This window comes from Neofelis nebulosa, chromosome 14 (genome assembly GCF_028018385.1).
Source record: "Neofelis nebulosa isolate mNeoNeb1 chromosome 14, mNeoNeb1.pri, whole genome shotgun sequence".
In the NCBI taxonomy this organism is placed as follows: domain Eukaryota; kingdom Metazoa; phylum Chordata; class Mammalia; order Carnivora; family Felidae; genus Neofelis; species Neofelis nebulosa.
Window position 1 is genome coordinate 28,542,909 of NC_080795.1, and position 23,925 is coordinate 28,566,833.

Genomic DNA, 23,925 nt, shown 5'->3' on the forward strand with positions numbered 1-23,925 from the left:
CTGATGCGGGGCTCGAACTCACGGACCGCGAGATCGTGACCTGGCTGAAGCCGGACGCTTAACCGACTGCGCCACCCAGGCGCCCCGAGTAATAGTAATCTTTAAGAACACCATCTTATAGGATTATTATTATGGTTAGATAAGATTGCACAAAAGGAAATGTTTTGAACTCTCCAAAAATGTAAGTAATAATCTCGAATTCTAAACTCTTCCCTATTCCAGTTTTCTCATTTGTTAAATGTTAAAATCTACTCATGAAGCATTGGCGGATGGCTACATGAACAAGAGGTAACCCAACCAAATAACCGTGTAACTGAGAGCAGATCTCCTTGGGATTTCTCCAAGGCCTCATCGTGATCATACGCCAGGTGTTGCTGCCCCCGCTTTCCTTCCCCAAGGGGTGCCTTTGCTGAATGCTGTGCCTTCAAGGGGCTGACTTACTCGCCTGTCTTCTGTGCTCTTAGTTGGAGATCTCCAGGTGATTCCATAGCAGGATCTACACCAGAGGCGGAAAGAAAGGGGCAGAGCACGAGTTCACCCCTTGCCCGAGCCACCAGTCCCGACTGCCACACGGCAAAGGAGTGCATGCACAAAGCTAGTGACTGAGAAGCTGATGCCATCTCTGAGGAAAATCACAGTGGAGGAGGACAGCGGACTCGCTGGCACTTGTCAACCGCCCTGCAGCCACATACAGGAAAAACTTCAAGGCACGGGGCCCCCCAGCAAGGGGTCTTCTCCCGCATGTCGCTTGTCATTTGTTGGTCCCACAACTACTTTTCAAGCATCTACAATATGCCAGACGCCTCTAGGCTCTAGACATGTATCAGTGAATAGAAAGCCCTCGTGCCTGCCCCAGTCCCAGAGCCACAGCGAGAGGAACCCTCCCACTCAGGTTTAAGCTTCCTGAATAGTGAGGGATCCGGATTTCCCATTTCCTCATTCATGAACCTTAAGGACATCTCTTACTTAAGAACACTAGCAACTAACACTAAAAACATTCATTTTTCTCAGCATAACACCATCTAATAACATACTGACAACAGACAGTTCTTCCAGTTAGCAGGCCTCCAGGCCTGCCCAGCCTCGTGAGGAGGTGCCATGGGCTCCTTCCTGCTAGCCTGAGGCCAACTGTTGCCTCTCTAAGCAACCAACAAAATGGCACTCCAAATAAATTCTTTTGACTCAGATTATCTGTCTGACAAAAGGAAGCTAAGAGCAGCAGCTGGGGTGGGGGAGGCTTCTATTAGCATTTTAACGTACAATGGACTTTTTCTGTCTATTTTTATGGGCCGGACTCGAAAACATCACTTGATTAAATTCACATTTTTCAGATAGGCAATTGTAATCACCCCTAACTAAATTCTAACAAATTCCATTCTGTCACAGAGTCCGAATCCCTGAGCTCTACTGAACTTCTGTGTGATGGGTGGGGACGCCAGCAGCTCATCAGGCGGAGAGGCTTGCAGGAGGAGACTTCACACCCCATCTCCTGCCCCCTCACCTGGTATGATTCTGGAGCACAGCGTCCACAGGCTAAGCCTGACTGGAGCAGCCCTGAGACAGGAAGGACATCAATATTCTCTGCAGGACGCCGGGCCCTGATGTGCTCCAGCCACCCCCACTGCAGGGTACAGTTTCAACCCCAGCGCACCACGTAATTCACTCAGTCAAAAGCTACCTGGGGCTGTGGTTTCAAAACTAATGGCCAAAGCCACACAACTTCACAGGTTATGAGCAACGTTTCTTAAAGAGACGAAAAAGAATGTAGTAGAAAATATCAGAGTGCATTGCACATAGTAAGGTTAAGTAGTGTTTCGTGACACTTGTCCTTCCGGTAGGTAGGTGGATAGGTGGTACATCGTTATTGTGGGTTGGGTCGTAACGTAGAATGAATTTCTACTGAGAATGCCGGTCGAAGTGGACAGACGATGGGCAAGTTATGCTCTCATTACTATTTTTTTTTAATGTTTTTACTTATTTTTGAGACAGAGAGAGACAGAGCGTGAGCAGGGGAGGGGCAGAGAGAGGGGGAGACACAGAATCCGAAGCAGGCTCCAGGCTTTGAGTTGTCGGCACAGAGCCCAACACGGGGCTCGAACTCACAAACTGCGAGATCATGACCTGAGCCGAAGTCGGACGCTTAACCGACTGAGCCACCCAGGCGCCCCTCTCATTACTATTTTTGAATGAAGATATAATTGGCACATAACATGATATTAGTTTCAGGTGTACAACATAATGATTTGGTATTTGTATGCATTACAAAATGATCACCACAATAAGTATAGTTAACATCATTACAAAATTTTTTTGTTTAGGGGCATCTGGGTAGCTCAGTCGGTTAAGTGTCTGACTTTGGCTCAGGTCATGATCTTGCAGTTCATGGGTTTGAGCCCCGCTTTGGGCTCTGTGCTGGCAGCTCAGAGCCTGGAGCCTGCTTCAGATTCTGTGCCTCCCTCTCTCTCTGCCCCTCCCCTACTTATGCTCTGTCTGTCTCTCTCTCACTCTCTCTCTCAAAAATAAACTCTCTCAAAAATAAATGAACATTAAAAAACATTAATTAAAAAATTTTTTTTGCTTATGATGAGAACTTTTAAGATTTACTGTCTTAGCAATTTTCCAGGATACAATAGAGTATTATTAACTGTATCCCCTATTCTGTACGTCGTATCCCCAGGACTTATTTGTTTTATAACTGGAAGTTTGTACTTTTTAACCCCTTTTGCCCACTCTCCTCTAACCTCTCATCTCTGGAAACCACCAATCTGTTCTCTGTGTTCATATCTCTTTATTACTGATTCCTCCCTTTTCCCATTTGCTATTTTCAAATCTGTTTTTTTTTTTTTTTTTTCAGTGCTGGGGAATAAACAGTGTGCTTCACTTCTCATTCTCTTGTATTCATATTCCCCAAAACTATCAGTCCTACCTGGTTGGGATTTTTCCTGCCTTGAAGAGGTAATTCCAAGACATATTTTGCTTTTTAAGATGGGAGTAGCCTGGGTAAATAAGTGTCATTCACAAAATTCCACACATTTTGCAGAACTTAACAAACTCATTACACACACACACACACACACACACACACACACACATTTTTTTCTTCTTCTGGTCAAGGTAGCAAATGGTAGAATGTTTTTAGGATTTGGCCCGAGATTCGTGAGAGTCCCATGCATCGTGGCACCCGCCGCTTTTAGGCTGCTAGGACTCTGCATATTTACAAAGGCCCTCTGTGGCCATAGCCTGACTGACCCGATGGCCCTCCAGGATGTGCGGTGGCTGAAACAGATCCACTGGCAGTAACTTTGCTGCAGCCAATGGGTTAATCCTCCCTGAGCTGAAGCCTGACATGGTGTGAACCACGAGCTGCGCTCACAGCTGTTTTAGCATTTCATGAGCCTGACAAGAAGCATTTATGTCTGACCTAAAGCTCACCTGTTGCAACGTGACTCCACGTCATTCATTCACCCTGTCAGATGGTCAACAGATACTTTTCAAGCCCCTGCAGTGGGCTCACCGTTGCACGAGGCTCCCAGAAACCCAGGGTGCAAACGCTCAGAGCCCAGCCACGGAGACACCATGCTCATAAATCACAAGGCCAGGCTGTCACTTGGGTGATGAAGGCAATGGGACTCATGGTGCACAGGAAAGGGACAAAAAGGGTTGGCCTCAGGAGGTCTGTTTTGGCTCATGGTGACACTGGTAATGACTTTGAAGCTGTGGAGATGGAGATGGAGAATAGTTAGCATCTTCCCCCAAGAGTAATTTTCCCTAAACCTCTCCTTTGAGTCTCCGGTCCATATTCTAAATTAATTTTTCTTTTTATATCCACCTTTTAGCCCTTTCATCAATCCCATTATTGAAGTCTGTTTATTCTCCATCTCTCCCTCTACAAGGTAAGAAGCTCTATGAAAGTAGGGACTTTATCTATTTTGTTCCCTGCACTTCAACATCTAGTACATTACCTGGCAGTTAATATTTGTTCAATAAATGTATGTAGTCCATTTTCCCTGGGCTTCATTAGGCTAAAGTGGGGGCTGGGACTAATGTTTAAAATGAGTTCATAGGATAAAATAAAACAAAACAAAAACAACAAATAAGATAAAATAAAATAAAATAAAATAAAATAAAATAAAATAAAATAAAATAAGAGTTCCTATTACAAATTATGAAACAGACATCTCTCTCCTACCCACCGTCGCAGTATCTCCATCCCTACCAGGTCTCTCCTGCTTATTTCTGAGAGTTCCCAAAGATGTCTTTAGTATGCTCAGGAATTAGTTGCTGTAGGTGTGGCCACCACACTAGAAACCTCAACAAGCTGAATGGGTTCTGTGTTCTGTGACACCCTCCATGCACCAGAGCCATGGCTATGAGCCACAAAGAAGGGGGAGGAACACCTCCCACAGCAATATAGCTTCATGCTGTATATTTGGAGGATTTGTGATCAAAAGACTCCTTCCCATATTTACTTACAGCTCCTTATTTTCCCCTGGATTCACATACAAGTCCATGAACAGCTCATCTAAAGGCAAGGGGCAGTCTTCAGTATCCCTTCTCTCTGCAGAGCACTGAGACTGAACTTGTGAGCCCAACTCTCCTCTAGGGTAAGGGATTCCCATGAGGCTATTCAGTGCACCCTTACAAGAGGAACCGCTCGATGAGCCCACCAGCCATTACTAGGCACACCTAGACTCCAGTGACCATGTTCAACCTTGAACTTGAGAACCACCACTAAATCTCTTCTTTTAAATAGAAACTTGGGCTGGCATAGAAACTTATCATGAGCTTGACCAAGCCTGTGTATCTGCCATTCATATTTTACATAATATTCTGGAGCTTGTGTGTGGCCAGGAAGTTCAGTGAATTAGATCACAAATCCAGATGACACGGCCAGTGGCTAAATCCTGTGGGAGGACACTTAGCTTTTCTCCAACCCGTGGACATTCTGCCAGTTGAGCTATCACAAAGGCAGCTTTGAGGGTGTGGAACTAACAGAAGATGCCACCAATCCTACCAATACGGCTGCTGCGAACAGACCCAGTGTTACTCCTCAGATCAGAATAGTTCCCTCCACAATGTCTCAACAGCATGCCAGTCAATTTGCACAGGATGCTTACAATTAAATTTTAATGATCTACTACTGTGTGAGTGTTTTATCCACAAAAGAAATGCATTTGTAACAAAGGCATATCTCAGCTATTTTTCTAGGGCTTATTCAACAATCAACCACTAGTTATTGACTGCCTACTGTGTGTTAGAGTTGCTTCTAGTCATGGTCCTAAACAAAAGACAACAAGGTCACCATTCTTGTGTAGTTTACTCTACATAAGAGCACACCATAAGTAAGAAAACAGATAAATAGCAAGGTAATTTCAGATAATCATAATTTCTACAAAAAAAAAGTAAACAGGGCAAGATGGCATAAAAGGTGCCCGGTCTTAGCTGCCCCAGATCATTTACACCCCCCATCTCCCTTGCATTCTCTAGTATATGTGCTGGGAAGATAAAATGCTTATGTCCCAGCATCCCTTACTGCTAGGGATAGTGTGACCCAAGGCCATGAGTCCAAGTTGAACACCCTGAGGAGGCCCTCCCTGCCCAATAAAATGCAGAGCCACATAAGGAAAGACTTTGATCCTTTGAACTCTCCCTCCTTCTTGTTTGGGACCTAGACATAATGCCTAGAGGTACAGCAGCTGTCTTGGGACCTTGAAAAGATAATCGCAAGGAATAAAGTCAAGATGTTAAAGATGGCAGAATAGAAAGTAAGAAAGAGTCTGAGTCCCTGATAGCATCATTGAACCTTGAACAACCTTGACCTAACTACCATGGACATCTTAATACGTGAGACAGAGACTTATTGGTTTAGGCCTGTACCAGGTTTATTCTTTTTCATAGCCAAACACTTTCCTAATTGATAGATGGACATGAGGTTGTGGGTGGGAAGATATTCTAACCAAGGTGCTCATGGAAATCTTCTCTGAGAAGATGATATTTTAGTTGAGACCTGAATGATAAAAACAAGACAGTCATGTGGAGATCTTGGAGAAAGAAATCTAGGCAGAAAGAAGAGCAAGTGCAAATGCCCTGAGACAGAAATAAGTCTGCTGTGTTCAAGGACTAGATTTCAATGTGCCTGAAGCATCACAACAAAGGGGACAGTGGCCATACTGGAGGTCTTACAGGCATGCAGGAGCTAGACCACGGAGACCCTCAGAAGTCATGTCAAAACTCTTTTAATTTCAAAGAGATTTGAGATAGATGGGTTTGAGATACACTTTGGAGGGAAAGCCTTCCACAAGACTTACTGCTGGATTCAAAGTAGGATAAGAGAAAATAAGGAATTAAGGACAACTCACAGATTTTTATCCTGAACAATGGATGGAGCCATTACTTATGTAGGAAAGAATGTGAAAGATCTAGGCAGAGAAAGGGAATTGGAGTGCATATGGAGGACTGTGTACATATTAAGTTAGAGATGTCCATCAGAACTGAATTGCAAGGAGCAATGTTGTATGGAAGCCAGATCCATGAATCTGAAACTCCAGGGAGAAGTCAAGTCTAGAGTCAGAAGTTTGGAACCACCTACATACAAATGGCATTTAAGTCATGGCTATGGACGTGCTTTCCTGGCCAGAGAATGCAGATAAAGAAGGAAGTTTCAGCCTGGGGTATGTCAACATTTAGATGCAGAATGGAGGTGAGCATGCCAGCAAAGGGGACCGAGAAGGAGCATTCAAGGGATTCAAACAAAAGCCAGGAAGCTCCGAGAAAAGGGCGTTTTAAGGAGAGTCATTAGCTCTGTTGAATGATGCTAAGAGGCTGGGAAAGTGAGACAAAGAGGCTGTTGGATTAGTTCATCGGATGTATTTGGTCATCTTGCTAAGAGCAGTTTCAGAAGAGAGGAGAGGCTCCTGCCTGACTTGAGTGGCTTCAAGACAAAGTAGTGACCTCTCTTGAGTCCAGAGTAGCTCTGCTATGAAGGGGGGTGGAGAAAGGGGGCAGTAGATGCAGGATGTTTGGGTAAATCGAGGATCTGGGAGGAGTTGTTGGTTACAAGACAAGTTCTGTCTGGACAGCAAGGTAAATGGAGTGAGGTGGCAGGGTGTGATATTTATCGAGCTCCTAAGACATACTAGGCACTTTACAAATTCCAGTTCAATCCTCCCAAGGTGCCCACGAAGCTGCCATTTTTCGCCTTCTTTAAGGACATGAGGGAGGCACTATAGCACACCCATTAGTACTGCAGGTTTGAGTCCAACAGAACCTGAACTCTGCTGTTTGTTAGCTGTGTGGCCTTAACTAGTTACTAAACTCTCTATGCCCCAGTTTCCTCATCTGAAAAATGCAGATAAAAGCAGTACCTACCTCAAATGATTGGTGTGAGGAGGAAAATAAAATCATCCATGTAAACCAGGTCCACAAGCTTCACACATAGTAAGTGCTCAATAAATATTAGTTCTTCTCAGAGATGGGAAAAGAGAGCCTCTGAGGTTAACTGTCTTCATTTATTGAACAAATATATTAAGCTTCTACTTTTTGTTAAGCACCATGTGAGGCCAGGGAGTATAGCCATGGACAAGATACGAAGTGTCCCTGTCTTCATAGAGCTTAGAGTCAATGATGATAATCATAAGACTAATAAAACCAACAACAGCCAACATGTATTTACTGCATGCCAGGCCGCAGAGTTTTCACAGTAGTGAGTAACAAAAGCAGAATCTGTCTTTCTCCAATTTGTCGTTCTATTATGTCATCCTTCCCAGGGGTATCATTTTACCAGGAGAAAGAAACCCAACTCCAGTGACATAATCCTGTGGTGTGAGGACATGTTATTGAAAGGAAAACATTAGAGGTGATGACTAACCTTCCTTGCTTTCTCCACCATTTCCCCAAGATGCTATCAGAAACAGGTTGTGAGGATTGTTTTTCTCTGCATCCTGCCACACATCCCCTTCCCTGGTTTCTTCCCAAGTTGTTTAACCAATGACACAAATGCGACAGGCCCCATGTCGCCTTTGGGTGAATCAAAGATAAGTGTTATGGGCTGAATTGTGGCCCCTTCAAAATTCATATGGTTGAAGTCCTAACTCCCAGGATCTCAGAAAGTGACTGCATTTGGAGGGAGGGCCTTTGGAGGGAGGGAGGGAGGTAATTAAGTTAAAATGAAGTCATTAGGATGGCCCTACTCCAATATGTCTGGTGTCCTTATAAGATGAGGAGATTAGGGGTTCCCGGGTGGCTCAGTCGGTTAAGCGTCCAACCTCATCTCAGGTCATGATCTTACGGTTCGTGGGTTGAAGCCCCGCGTCAGGCTCTGGGCCGACATCTCGGAGCCTGGAGTCTGCTTCGGATTCTGTGTCTCCCTCTCTCTCTGCTCCTCCCCCACTGGTGCTCTCTCTCTCTCTCAAAAATAAACATTGAAAAATAATTTTAAAAAATAAGAAGAGGAGATTAGGACACAGACAGGTACAGAGAGAAGACCATGTGAAGACACAGAGAGAAGGTGGCCATCTGCAAGCCAAGGAGAGAGGCCTCAGAGAAAAACCCGCCCTGCCAGCAGCTTGCTCTCAGACTTCTGGCCTCCAGAATGGTGAGAAAATAAACTTCTGTTGTCTAAGCCACCCAGTCTGCGGTATTTGTTGTAGCAGCCCTCGCACACTAATACAATAAATAAGTAAAACACACCACTGGGAGAGAGGGCAGAAGGGTCGGTGGGGGGAACAGTGCAGGGCAGTGGGAGGCAAAGCCAAAGACCAGGGAACTGAGTACTTAGAGGAGAAACTGAGGGATTGAGCAAGGGCTGCAGGCTAGGGAAGTGAGGATAGGAAGGAAGGAAGTGATGGCGTAATAAAAACAGGAGAGTTTCTAGGACTAAAAAATATCCCATTTCAATATCCCCTATTAATTCCTCACTAGATATTTCTCTTGTACTGTTTCACATAGATATTTAAAAGTGAGACTTATAGGCAAATGAAGCACAGGCAGGAATTTAATCTGTTGCAGTGCTTAAATAGATCATGCTGAGAATACATGCCAGGCGCCAATGGTACAGGTGTGAAGGGGGTGCACTGCTCCTCACAGACATCAGAACTCATACGGTCAAGACAGTCTTCCTGGAAGGCCGGGTTTATCGCTGGGTGCCGCGGTTACCCACGGTATTTGTCACCTTCTCTCTGTACTTTCCGACCTCCTCAGCTGTACCACATTATCGTGCTTTCTCTGTAGGTTTGATCTTGGTGGGTTTCATGTTTTTAGAAATAATCAAAAATCTTTTAAGCATTGCTTGGTTGATGAGGTCGTTGACCAAAACGAGAATTGTACTTTTGGTCAAAAACAAAATGACATTAAAAAAAAAATGAGACTCGTTGGAGAGTACTCACCGACTACTTGAGGACAAATACAGGGGGAATTCTGAAACTGTCCTGAGCAGGACAATGTAAACAGGAGTGTGTTCTCCCAGGATGAATATAGGGAAAGACAACAATCCTTCAAACAAATTAACTGATGTATTTGTTTAAAATCTCATCTCCTTTCTTCAACGTGATGCCTGACATGTTGCATTGACAACCTCACATATTACGCTGGAGAATCCCATGCCTAAGCTAACAGACGAAATGTACAAATGTGCTAACAGTAACACACAAATAAGAATATGTACCAGATGTCAACAGTGAATGGAAACCTGATCTCAATTTAATAAATATTCTTCATAGAAAAATACATCTGACCAATAAAAAAAAAAAATCTTTAAAATTCCATCTTTTTATATTGAGTTAGAGGAGAAATAAAATGTTCTTTCTTATATTCAATACATTTTCATTCAAGATACTGTTTTGCTAAATTGCTCAAAGTATAGGGGAGAGGATACTAAATGCTTGTAGGGAATAAGTCTAAGGTGAATTTACAAAAAAAAAAAAAAAAAAAGCATTTCTCCTCTCAAAAGAAGGTCCTTCTTAAAAGTTAGAGAGGGAGGGAGCCAAACCATAAGAGACTCTTAAAAACTGAGAACAAACTGAGGGTTGATGGGGGGTGGGAGGGAGTGGAAAGGGGGTGATGGGCATTGAGGAGGGCACCTGTTCGGATGAGCACTGGGTGTTGTATGGAAACGAATTTGACAATAAATTTCATATTTAAAAAAAAAAAATAAAACTGCAATGGGGAAAAAAAAAAAAAAAGCAGCTCCTTCTTATCACAGTATCAAGTCCTGATCAAGGAGTCAGAAATTTTGACTAATCCAGAATTTTGGTCTCACCCTGTCACTAAGACACTGTGTATTCCTAGGCAGGTCCCTTAAAGACCCTCTTCAGCTCTCACAACCTCAAGATTAGAAAAAGAGTCACACAGTCTACCAAGTGAGTCAGCCAGGTGCCCCTCCCTACCTCTCTCTTATCTGGGCTACGAAACTCCCTTTTCTAGGCTATAGGAAGAAATGAGCACCTTTAGTCCCTAATCACATGAAAGCATGTCATTTCTTTCTACATAAAGAAACACCATAAAAGTTATACACCTTAGTTAACCTTCACATGTTAAATCATGAGAAATGATAATAAATTTGGTTCACTGTTCTAAAATAAACTCCCTTCCTAGCCCTTTTGTCTGTTTGCTCAATTCAAAATTTGAACAGTATGATCAATTTATATTTCTGGTATTCATATAAAATCAGTACTTCATAAATATGAATCATGCTATTAACTGCATGTATGCTGATGTTGTCTAATTACTATCATTTGCATACCACACAGCTCTTAAATAAGTCAAAAGACTAAAAGGAAGTTTGGAAAGTGCACTGCATATTTCAGTCTGCAAGTCCACACATTACAACCTGATCTTTAAACATAAGTAACTTGATCTTGAACATATGTAGGAGAGACTTTCTACTTTCTAACCATTCCCACCCTAGTCAGCCTACAAACTCAAGGAGAAACTCATAAATAACCCCATGCAATAGGAAGATTATGAATTTGTTTTATTTCAAGCAGAATGAACATATTTTGAAAACATTTTTAAATTTAGAAGTCTTTTTTCACATGAACTGGACTAAATTTTTTTTTCTGTTAAAATGAGGGGAAATAATGGTGGTAAGTTTTCCTTTAAATATAGAAAAGCAAAGGGGCGCCTGGGTGGCTCAGTCGGTTAAGTGTCCTGCTTCCGCTCAGGTCATGATCTCGCGGTTTGTGGATACGAGCCCAACAATGGGCTCTGTGCGGACAGCTCGGAGCCTGGAGTCTGCTTCGGATTCTGTGTCTCCCTCTCTCTCTGCCCCTTCTCCGCTCATGCTCTGTCTCTGTCTGTCTGTCTCTCTCTCTCAAAAATAAATAAACATTTAAAAAAAAATGAAATATGCAAAAGCAAACGGATCATGGAATGAAGATTATGACTTCTGTTTATATAATATTTGAGATAATAAATGATGTGAATCCTTGAGCATCAAAGCAATCAAAAACTACATTATGTTGCAAAGTAGCTTTGGTCAGTGTTTTTAATACTTGGATTCTAAGAAGGGTTGGCTGTGACAGTGGCCATCCACTACATAAAACTCTAAAATCACAGCAATCATATATAGACCTGGCAGGGGCAAAGCCATTAAGAAATATGCTTGTAGGGGGGCCTGGGTGGCCTGGTCAGTTAAGCATCCAACTCTTGATTTTGGCTCAGGTCAGGATCTCACGCTTCGTGAGATGGAGCCCCGCATCAGGTTCTGCACTGACAGCATGGAACCTGCTCGGAATTCTTTCTTTCCCTCTCTCTCTGCCCTGTCCCTGTTTGCACACACATGCTCTCTGTCTCTGTCTCTGTCTCTCTGTCTCTTTCGCAAAGTAAATAATTAAAAACAAAAAGAAATATGCTTGTAGAAGGTATCAACAGAAACTGTCTCCTTAAATGATATCCAGCTTTAACCATAGCAGTTTCTTCTGGAGGCAGAAGTCTTATTTTCTTCTTTCACAATAATTTATTCTAAACCAAGAAGCCATTTGAGAATAGAAAAATACCCCAGGAATGTTTATTGTTCTACTCAGATGGAGAATCCTCAGTGAGGAAAACAACAAGAGTTAACAGTATACTCATTTTTAATACTTCTCGGGGAAACTTCTCTGGCTATTCTGACTTCCCAGTATTTCCTCCAAGTACATGTTGGTGGGTCCACAGCAGTTCTCAAAGTGCAATTTCCTGGACCAGGAACATCAGCATCATCACTAGGGAACTTACTAGAAATACAACTTGCCACATCTCACCCAGCCCTACTAAATTAGAAATGCTGGTGAGGTGCCCAAGGACATATATTTTGACAAGTCCTCTGGATGCTTCTTTTGAAAAAAAAATTTTTTTTATTTATTTCATATTTTAGAGGGAAGAGAGAGACAGAGTATGAGCAGGGGAGGGCAGAGAGATGGAGACAGAATCTGAAGCAGGCTCCAGGCTCCATGCTGTCAGCACAGAGCTTGACACGGGGCTCGAACTCACAAACCTCGAGATCATGATCCGAGCTGACGTCGGATGCTTAACCGACTGAGCCACCCAGGTGCCCTGTGAAGTCCTCTGGATGCTTCTGATGCTCCCTGAAGTTTGAGAACCACTTGTCTCCAGCACATGGCCGGCCTGACATTCACTCCATTCATTTTTCCTTCCTGCTAATGCCTTAAATCCCAATCCTCCTCAAGTCTGGCCCAGTTATTTCATCAAACTTTGACAACTTCCTTACTTGAAACAGCACCTAACATTTACATACCACAATTAAGTGTCAACTGTATCTGAAGTGATTTGAGCCTGCTGTGTCTTATGTTGTCCTCTACATTTTTTCTTACCTATGTCTGTTTTATCGTTTCAACTGAATTGAAAGCCTCTTGAAGGCAGGAACTATGTCTTATTTTACTTATTTTATTATTCTTCCCATAGCATCTGTCCGTGCTCATGGTCTTTTCTTCTTCCCATCAACTCCCATGTATCCAAGTTCTACCTACTTTTCAAGATTGAGCTCAAATGGCACTTTCAATGGCCTGCCTTCTTCTCTGCATGTAAGTACTTTCCTTCCTTGGAAAAACCAAAACTTTATATCTTTTTTGTTTGCTGCGTCATATTACAGTCATTCGTTTGTGTCTTATCTCTCTCATCATTGAAGATGGAGATAATTATTCTAAACCACTGGGTTTTTTTAACCACTCTTTAAAAAAAAAAAAAAAAGAAAGAAAGAAAATAATCTAGCATGCCTCAGGGTAGGCATGTATAATTAGTTTATTTTCCCCCAATATTTATGACTCTGATTTTGGGTAATCCGACTATTTACATAGGAAGTAACTCTCACATTTCAGAGATAGGGATACTGTATTTCTCCTAGGCACATTGTGGGTCTGGAAGGGGGTCTGTGCGCTGGAGACAATTGTTACAATTTGTGTGGTCTAATAAGCGGTCTCAGAAGATTAGACATGAAGTAATGGGAATCTGCAGGAAATCGAGCCATAAGGAAATCAGGGCGACTTGAAGCCACATTGCTGAGGAAGAAAAGAGCCTCACCCCAGGGTAAGGACCAGTAGCAGAAGGCTTAATTGTTACCATGTCATGGTGTGAACCCACTGTGTCGCTGCCTGAGCTAATGGGAACCTGATGCAGCCAGCTTCCTGAAAACCGCCAGCCCTGACTTCAAACACGGGCAGCCCATCCTGCAGGATCAGGCAGGCTGGAGTCACAGGTTTATTTCCTCTCCAACAAAAGAGTATCTCCCCGCCCCCACCCCCACTCTCCCATCAGCGAAAATGGGCTACAGCCGCCACCCTGGCTGGGTTTTGGGACCACCCCTCCTGGTTTCCCCATTTCACACTTAATTCCAACCTTTCCCCCTCCCTCCATGAACCTTCCAGACTCCTCTGAGTAGCAGACCCAGGAGCGAGAGAAAGTTCACAGGTCTTTTGCCAACAAATCCCACTTGGCCAACTGGGAGTGCATACCAGGTTTTCACACTCGTGTAGTGAGATCAGGTGTTGAGAATTCATCCTTGATGGGAACGGGCAGTGCCAGCAAAGAGAATCGGTGAGTCAGCTGAAAACTTCGGGGTCTGGCTCTCAGGTTCCTACCTGTGTTTTTCACTTGTTTTGCCACAGGTCTCTTAAGGAGAAAATGCCGAAGTAGCAGGCACAGAATCCTTCCATTTATGTGACTGGAAAAATGTTTACAGTCCTCGGTGTCCGGGGTCAGCCCAAAGCCCCAAGGCAGGCAAGTATTGTACCAGGGGCCGTTCTGGAACTTAAAGCTTCCCGGGCTCTTTCTCTGACTCCAATTCCCACAGGCAGCCTTGGTGTTTTGCCTTTGCCGAGATTTCTGCAGTTCCCTTTTTCACATCCCTTATCGACATGTAAACTCCACACTAGGGTGAAAAGGTAGGTGTTTAAGATAGACGGCAACAGCTGGGATTAACTGCCTCTTAAAATGCTGTCTTAATGAAATGCATCTCTTTATATTTGGGATATTTGTAAGCACAGAATGAGAATGAAACCTGAGAAGATTATGTGATAACCAGACTATATCCTGTCAAGAGGGAGAGTGTTTCTCCAATAACACAAAGATGAGCTTCTAGATAGCCTACCAGATAGCCTCCTTCCGCCCAGCGTCTCCCATCGTAAATCTACATTCTTACCCGGGTTTTTTTGTAGATTTTTGAGGATAGAGCTCATTTCCCTGGAGAGACAGGCCTAAGGAAAGATCTGGAATGCCTCCAGTTAAAAAAAAAAAAAAGCCACCATTCTGCTTAATCAACATTTGCTCCATCGGAATCAATACCCTGCAGAGGGTGTTTTTCATTGTTCTCCAGTCTGTTTGCAGGTGGCAAAGCAAAGATTCCGTGCGTGATAAAGATTTGCTGAAAAGGAAAAGAAAATATTCCTCAGAATAGCAAACACGCCTCCCAAACGCTCCTTTTACCAATGAGCTTCCTTTTACGAGATGCTCTGTCTGGCTTTGCATACTCAAGAAACTTCAGTAACCTGACAACACCTCTCTTCCCAGAGTTATCTACTGTTTCTCACTGAAAAGGCTCAGCCCTTTCCCATGCATCTAAAAAGTTATTGGTCCTCTCTAAACCTTAATTTCTCTATCTTTGATCATAGTTCCCTACCCTGTAGTTTGTAGATGAAAAATAGCGTGTCTGAAATTACTAGCCCATGCTGGACAGTCAATAATAGACTCCCCTACTCTACTTAATTTATCCGCAAATAGAGAGGAGGCAGATAGGTTTTAGAATCAGAACTGGGTTCAAATTCTGACCACTTTTCATGAAGTGTCCGTTGACGAATCCCTTAACCTGGAATCCTCCCTGAATTTCAGTCTCCTCATCTATAAAAAGAGGGTAACGATCTCTCTCCTCATTTCAGAAAGAGCTGGTAAGAACCAAAGGGACAAATATAAATCTTGTAATAGACAAGTATTGTAATTTGTATATTTACAAACCGTAAAGCACGTAAGTCTTGTGAATTATAGTCGTCAATATCTTCACAACTGAATAAAAATACCTTGAATGCTACTGACATCACAAATATACTTAAGAAAGCAAAGAAAAATATTGAGAAAATTTGAAAGCAATTATCTTGTTATCGTGTTCTAATTTTGACTGGTTTTGTCAAAATTTTTACTCTTTTTGTGGAAGGCTTTTCTTGAGAAGTGCCAACTGAGATCACCAGAACTCATGCTCTTGAGCTACAAGGAAGGGATCCAGAAAACGAAGGTCTCTTGAAGTTCAAAATATATGGATACCCAGATAATTTATGAAACTCCAGTTGACTAGAAGATTATTTGTGTTTGTGGCACTCATCTTTCTCTGTTTGGGCTCCCTCGGCTTCCTGAAAGAGATCAGGGCATTCTGGGGTCCAGTGTAGGTGGAACAGCTGGAGATCCTCCTAGCCTCCTGGTGTCACAGCTTATCAGTGTTGACGGACAGAACACATAAGGCCCTGCCTGCCTTGCTGACCAAACAGAAACACACTCCTCTTTTTCTACTGGACTCTTTGCTTCTTGCAAAGGAAAGAGCAACTTCATTTATGACACTGAAATACGAAGCAATCAATGCATTCATGTCACCGGGCAATTTCCACCTCGGATGTCACTAACGTAATTCTATGACTTAACCCATTTCTTTGGAGCTGCAAAGTCTAACCCAGCCAACTTTTGATCATCTTCAAAAGAAACAGCGTAGACTTGATGAAAATCATACGCACACAAGACCCTCCTTTTGATTCAACAGGAAGAGAAGTGTGAACAGTCTATGAATTGAAGAATACACATATTAGATAAAACAAATACATATGATATAAATGGCATACCCCCCCACACACACACACACACATACAATCCATGATTGGTAATTTTAAAAGAAGTTAATCTCTGTAAATTTTGACTTGGGGCTGAATAGTTCAGATTTCCAAATATATATAAGATATGTAACAAGGTTTTAGTGGAATACATTGCTTTTGTTAATTTACATCTCAAATGAGAAAATATGCATAACCCTGAAGAAGTCTGAATGTACTTTCTCATAATGAGATTAATAAGTAAAAATCTATGAATTCATTTATTGTTCATCCCGTATTTAGTCATGCTTACAGTATACCAAATGCTGTGCTCCTACTGAACATACATTGACGAGTCAAACAGACTTGGTCCCTGCCCTCTGCATCGGCATTCTGATATTAAAACGACATGTGCAGCTTCACTGCTGTTGGTCTAAGGAAGGAGAGTCTGGTAGAAGAAAACTATCTCCACACTTATGGTAACCTCCACCTTACACTAGACCAAAAGGCAGGAAAGAGTCTACTTTGTCACTTGTCAAGGCAAATCTGAGGCTGTCAGAGCAGCAGCCTGGCATAACCATTAAGAGCACAGGCTCTGGAGTCAAACTGTCTGGGCTGAATACTGGCCTCTCCTCTCTAGTTGTATGCTCTTTGGCAAGATACTTGATCTCCCTGTAAATCTGTAAAAAAGGAGCCATATTAATAACCCCCTCCTAGGGCTATTATAATGATTAAGTCAAAACATATAAAGTGGTTAGAACAGTGCCTGGAAAAGAGCAGGTGCTCAATAAATGCTGGCAATCGTTTTTCATATCTGACCTCCTCTCCCATCAGGGCTCCGCACACAGCCTGGGGTCTGGGCAGGATTACCTCCACTCTTCACATCTGCCACAATTTCCCTGGCCTGCCCTCTCTCCACAGTCCCTCCGTCCTTGTACACATGGTGTTCCATCAGCCTGGAGAACCTCAGTGTGTCTTTTGTTCGCAGCAAACTTTTCATGTATCCTTCAAGGCTTGGTTCAAACTCACTTGCTCTGGAAAGATCTCCTTAACCCCCAACTGCCAGTGGTTGGGTGCCTCTCTACTCTGCTTGGCTAACAGCTGTGCATAATTCCAATTCTCTAACACACACTGGATTTGGAGTGCGTACTTGTGTGTTCCATCCCACCAGATGGGGGCTACTATGAAGCCATAGAGAGACTCAATCAATCTTTGTTAAATGAACAAATAAATTAGTAAATTGACAGAGAGAGGAAGGAAGGAAGGAAGGAAGGAAGGAAGGAAGGAAGGAAGGAAGGAAGGAAGGAAGGGAGGGAGGGAGGAAGGGAGTAGGGAGGAAGGGAGGAAGAATGGAAGGAAGGAAGGACCCCTGGAACAACCTAATTGGGACATTGAATTGTAACTTGTGGGGCAGGCAGTGAGATAAGCTCCCTGAAGAGCTCTGAGCCTAATGGTTATTGCCTCCTGCAGACTCTACAGTGCTCTGCTACTGGCCTGAAGACATTAAGGGCAACCAGAGATTGAGCTAAAAGCAGGGAGCAGCTAACTTTTTATATGACTTTACCCTCCACAAACTCTGACCACACCAGAGACCTATAAGCAGTCTTAAGATAGCATCTGCACCAACCCTCTGTCTTTAAGCACATGAATGCCTGCATTTCTCAAGAGGGATGGTTACCCATAGCTTTTTTCACATCTGGAAAGTGCACAGTTCCCCTTGGTAGCACTTGCTTTGGGACACTTCTCAACAGAAATGACATTTCTCAAGCTGCAATTCAAGCCCATGATTGCTGTCCTCAAAATTAGTTCACTTTTCATTCTCTGGTTCACCAACAGCATGTCATTTTGATTAACTATTTGTACTCCAAAGAAAGAAAGAAAGAAAGAAAGAAAGAAAGAAAGAAAGAAAGAAAGAAAGAAAGAAAGAAAGAAAAGAAAGAGCTTTCCACTACCAAAGACCCCAGGCACATCAACTCTTTCCAAACACTCACACGCCAAGAAGGGAGAGGGAAAATATTATGTTTGAATATCATATGGACTAGAGTGCTGTAATGAACCAAAAATCACTGAGAACTCGTTCACTGAGATCTCTGAAAAGGGCAGGCATTGTGTTCATTGGCATAGAAATTTCAACTAGCAAGAGCTTTTAATTTCCCCAATCTGAATAGAAACAATTAAATGTTAGAAAAACAAAGTATAGTTTTTCAAGTTTCAAAACAGAGATCTCCATATCCTCTTATTTTCTCTCTCACCTTTCTTAGTCTCCCTCATGTGAACTCACTTTGGGCATGTAATGAGCTATACCCATATCTTGATGTCTGGTGCCCAAGGTGATGGGCTTCCATTTTAAGGTATAAGACTTTGTGATTACTGTCCTTAAAGAAGGTTCATTCTGGTACTCGCTTATTCATTCAGTAATTAGACTGGCCTAGGTCAGACGTTCTCCTAAGAAAATGGGATAAGATACTAAACACAATCTGCCCTCTGCCTTGGGAAAGTTTTGACTAGTTTGTAATTTCCTGGTGGGAGACGATTTGCATGTGTGTACCTAACTTTAAATGAAAAAAGTATTTTGAAATTTTTCCACAGGAATTGAAAAAATTTTTGTAAGTAGGCTTCACACCCAGCGCTGAGCCCAACGCAGGGCTTGAACTCATGACCCGGAGATCAAGGCCTGAGCTGAGATCAAGAGTCAGAAGCTCAACCAACTGAGCCACCCGGGAAGCCTAAGAATTGAATTTTTTATAAAATTTAATTTTTGACGATACGAGATCCTTGCATCCTCTGGCATTGTATCTAGAATACAGTAGGTACTCTGCAAACATTCTTTTTCCCCCCACCATTGAAAATCAAGTCACGTTTAAGATGAAATTGGGGTCTTGATACTTCTGGCAAAGCATCAAATCTTACTGCACTGAGAAGCTGTCTAGTAGAAAATATAAAATCATGGTCTTTGGAGATAGCCTCATCTGGCTTTCAAAGCTGGTTCTCTCTGCCACTCTGTAAAGCAGTAGTGATGGAAAAGAAAGTTGCTTTAAGCATTCTAAGCCTTAAGTTCCTCATCTGAAAAATGGGAGAAATAGTACATATTTCATTGAGATGTAAGTTTACTTGAGATAATGTATGTAAAGCTTTTTTTCATAAAAGTCTGGCATCGGGGCGCCTGGGTGGCGCAGTCGGTTAAGCGTCCGACTTCAGCCAGGTCACGATCTCGCGGTCCGTGAGTTCGAGCCCCGTGTCAGGCTCTGGGCTGATGGCTCGGAGCCTGGAGCCTGTTTCCGATTCTGTGTCTCCCTCTCTCTCTGCCCCTCCCCCGTTCATGCTCTGTCTCTCTCTGTCCCAAAAATAAATTAAAAAATGTTGAAAAAAAAAAATTAAAAAAAAAAAAAAAAAAAAGTCTGGCATCAATAGGAGCTATTATTTAATGTAAATAATCACCATCCCCAATATATTTGCTTTGGGGGAAGAGCTTATATATATATATATATATATATATATATATATATATATATATATATATATATAAAACGGTGGGGGGGATTTTCTTAAGGCAAAGCATGCCTATAATTTGCAACGAAAATCAAATCCAGAGTGGAGGACTGAGGAATTCTGGCAACCTGGTTATTTTTCAAGATGTATTATGACAACCACGTCTCCCCCCAAGAGTCTTCCCCTGCCCTATAGAAAGGAGTCTACACCACCACAGGCCAGTGCACACTCTTCCCAAGTGGTAGATGCAAATCTTGCTCTATTTTATCTAACTTCCTTATCCAAGAGGTTAATCAGGTCTGCCCTAGACTGTACGCTCTTTAAGGTTCTCATTTACGCTTTCTCTCTTAGTTAATATGTCCTCCTAGAACACTGCCTTGGGAGTATAACTTCTGGAAGCCCAGTATCAACTGGCTGGAACCACCCCAGGAAGAGCCATACTCCACTCCCAGGTAGTCAGGTGAAGCGCACTGTGTGGGCACACCCACCTGCTTCTGTGTGTCCTCTCTCCATTACTATTTCCATTCAGTTGCATGAATCAAACACCCAGGTTGCACTACAGCACAGTAGACAGAAGACAATGCATTTGACTTTGCAGGGCCTGTGGGGTTGAGGGAAGCCAAGCACCTCCCCCCCACCCCCTAGCTGCCTATAAAATCACCTTTGGAAAATCTTTAAAACAGTACTTCTTAAATCTTGGGGAGTCTTGGACTCTTAAAAAGCTGTTGAATATATAAGAGCTCTCTTCCTGGGGCTGTGGAAAATATATAACATTTTTACATATACATTTTTAACATAATTTCAGATGATTCACAAAGTCCCTGCAGTCCTTCCATGTGCCCTTTGGGGTATCCCACCTAATCTAGGAGAATCCAAAATAGCACTTGAGTTCTCAGGATTCTAATTGTCTCTTTTTTGTGAACCCTGAGAAAGCCACCAAAGTGGTGAGCCCCTAAGAATTCAAACATTGAGTGGGAATCCTGCTCAGTAGACTGTCTCTGTTCTGGGTGTCTCTCTCTTTTACCGAGGGGTGATAATTCATCCTACTGGGGACATCCTGGCTGGTTTCCTCAGGCCCAGACATTGTGCAAACTCCAGAAGCTTCTGGGTCCAAGAAAAGGCGCATTATGCAGAAAGCACACGGCATCGGAATAAACACAGATCTTTAGTGAACAGTGGTTTGAGGTCATTTTCTCATCAGCCACAGTAGGCTCAAAATTGATGTGCAAACCACAAGATTAGGGAGCGCTGGGCAGCCTCGGGGTTGTTTTCTGTCTGGTTCAAGGGAAGCGGCTGTAGGAATTTCTGCCTCCAGCCTCTTGTTGAGTGACAGGAAAAGAAAAAAGGATCATTTGAAGGCTCCTCGATTCAAACGGAGCATACAGAATGCCAGGCCCTTGCTGCCCCGGAGAAAGCCACTCTGGTGCCAGCTTAGGAGCAAATGTGTTCCCACTGTCTCCTGGAAAGGCTTTCCCCACCCCTGCTGAGGGAGTGGATTTCAAAGCAGCTGACTTCTTGCCCTTTTTAACAGGACTGCAAGTGTTCCCGTTTTAATTCTAAAACTTTCCTCCAAGTTACCACTCCTCCAATGCCCCCGCCCCCACCCCCACCCCAAGAAAAGCTGGTATTCTGGGTCATTGAAATGGCTTCAGGTTATTAAACAGAGACAGGAGATGAGAGGAACAGTTCCTAACAGCAAACACAGTATCGAAAGCTCACGTTGCATGTTAATGAAATGCTGTAAAACATCAAACCCTAAAGGTAACAGGGAAAGCCACCAAAATCCCTTCTGGAGTTTGCCTCTGCAGCTGTGAATCTAAAAGTTCCAAGCCTTTCCCATACTGTTATTCACAATCATGCTTTTCCTCCTTTAAAGATACACACAGACGCACTCCCAAGCCAGGGTGTATTTTCAATGCTGACCGCCCGTCCCATCTCTCCCTGACCCCATGGAGCCTTTCAGTCTAAAACCCCAGAGTCTGCGGAGCCTGGCCCACACGCTGGGGAGAGGTATCCAGTAATTAAGTTGGCTGTTAGCCTCTGTGAGCTGACTTCGGTATTTCATCGCAGCTGCCTGCCTCCGTCTCCCTAGCCGCCCTCCCACATCTTCCTACGAGACCGGCTGTGTGTGTGAAGGAGGTGCTGTTTCCCACAGCTCTGATCTAATTCAGCTGAAATTCAATCTCCGTGTGACCGACCTCAGCCAGCGCTCTCCCACCCGCCGCTAGGCTCCCCTCTCCGGGCTGGGTGTGCTGCCCATTTACACCCTAGTCCCGCCACCTCCCCTCCACCGGCCCCTGGGTATAAACTTACGGTGTCAGTGGGCCAGCCTTGGGGACTTGCCTGCTGCCCGGAAGCTCACCCCTCGTCCCCTGTGCTCTGAGGGGAGACACCCTATACCTGCCACTCAGCGGCTTGAATGGGGCTTGTGAGTTCTCGCTGGAGAAAAGGCAGCTGAGCCAGATGAGGCTGAGAACCCGAAACAGATGTAAAAGACATCAGGCTGAGTTTTCCGTGGATCTTCAATGGCCAGAAAGATTTAGGAGCCCTTTTAACCCTCTTTTAACATAGGCTGAACTGGGCTTGTTTTATAGCAAGGAAACAAGCTTGGCAGTCATCCAGAAAATCACCCGAGCCACAGGGCCAAGCCCCGGGGTCTGCAGACCCTTGGCTTCCTTTCTTTCTCCTCCCTCCCTTTAGCTTGATCCTTAGCCTCTGCATTTCATGGGGACATTCCACCACAAGTTCTTTATAACTTTCTATCCCCAGGTAGCCCAAAGCTACCAGTGGCTCTGACCCTAAATGGTGTTCAGTTTTGGTGTGCGTCTATACTGAACAAGGAAATTGTAAACATCTTTTAGAAAGGTGGAGATTGCAAGGGGCCAGCACTGGCCAGTGATGCAGTGGCCCTGGCATTTTTTCCCCCCTTAATTGTCAAGTAATCACATCATACTGCATCAGGCGCACTTTCTTTTGATGGAGAACGCTTTGAACTTTGCTTTGCACTTCCTGCAAGAAGAGGATTTCTACCTCAGGGCAGGGAGGCACAGGAAGGCAGAAGTTTGCGGGCACTTTTTACAAGCCTTATGAAGCTAAAAGGGAAGGGGCTTAGAAAGGCGTTGTAATTAGGAATGATGTGTCAAGGCAAGCAAGCACCTCCTGAACCTGACCCTGCTCGTCTCTTCATGGGCTGCCTCAGGAACCTGGGAAACTCAGTGCAGCTTTAGCACTGGGCACCCAAGCCATTTATTTCCCAATGCAAAGAAGCCCAGTGACCTTTCAATCTTGCATTCATTTTACTGCACACAGTGGAAAAGTGATGGGCAGTCACACCTTTATTTTACTATTACTATTTTTTTAAAAAAGCAATACAATTTACATGAAAAGATTTATTTTGGGTGATAGCATACCAGCTTGCTTATCTTGATCTAGAGATAAGAACAGGCAGGTGGGGCTGGAAAGTGTTTCCCTCACCTCCTTCAGACTCCCAGAGTCAGGGTCGTGCTATCCTGGACCATCAAACCTTAATGTCCAATATGGGAAGAGAAACGCTCCATTTAAATTCAGTCTTTCAGACCGAGTTTAGAGATTGCGGTGTCTCTATTTCTCTCCAATCCCTTTTTTGGGAAAGTAGGTAGAGATGACCAAAGTAAGAGAAATCTTGAGCACTAAAAGCAATTTTTTTTTTTTAAACTTATTCTGCTCACAGGCTGTATCATGAAGGGAAGGGTCATAGAATAAAGAAACATGGAGTTTGGGGGAGGAGGTTCACCCCTGCATGGGGAAGAGGAAGATTCCTACAGCCCAGCTCAGAAATAATAGTCTCCCTGAGTCCTGAGAAAACTGCCCAAAATGTTAACACATCAATCTTAAGGAAACAAGCCTGGCTTTTACCGACTTAATTTCATATAATTATTTCAGAGTTTGAGTCTTTACAAGAAAGAGGGAGTGGAGGAGAAAGATCAGAAAATTGAAGGGGATGAGCAGAAGAGGAATGAGATTTTCTTTGTTTTGAAGATTCCTGTTCCATCCCCCCCCCAACCCACCCCTACCCCATGTCCAGGGCTCTGTCTGTGCTTTCATCTTTTGGGAGCAAATGCACAGCACACCCAACAGCATGTGGAGTAGTTTGGAAGGTACTGGTTTCATGTCAGGTCTGTTT

The 23,925-nt window shown here is 43.5% G+C and overlaps 1 protein-coding gene across 1 annotated transcript in view; it reads right to left on the reverse strand.

Moving 5' to 3' along the window:
* Nucleotides 1-313: 313 nt before the first annotated feature.
* MRPS28 (mitochondrial ribosomal protein S28) overlaps nt 314-23,925 on the reverse strand; it is a 210,512-nt gene continuing 186,900 nt past the window's right edge. Inside the window, exons 3-4 of the transcript XR_009253776.1 lie at nt 3,433-3,714; nt 314-496 (exon numbers count right to left, since the gene is read on the reverse strand). The gene's annotated coding sequence lies outside the window, so the exon portion shown is untranslated. The remainder of the gene's footprint in view (nt 497-3,432; nt 3,715-23,925) is intronic.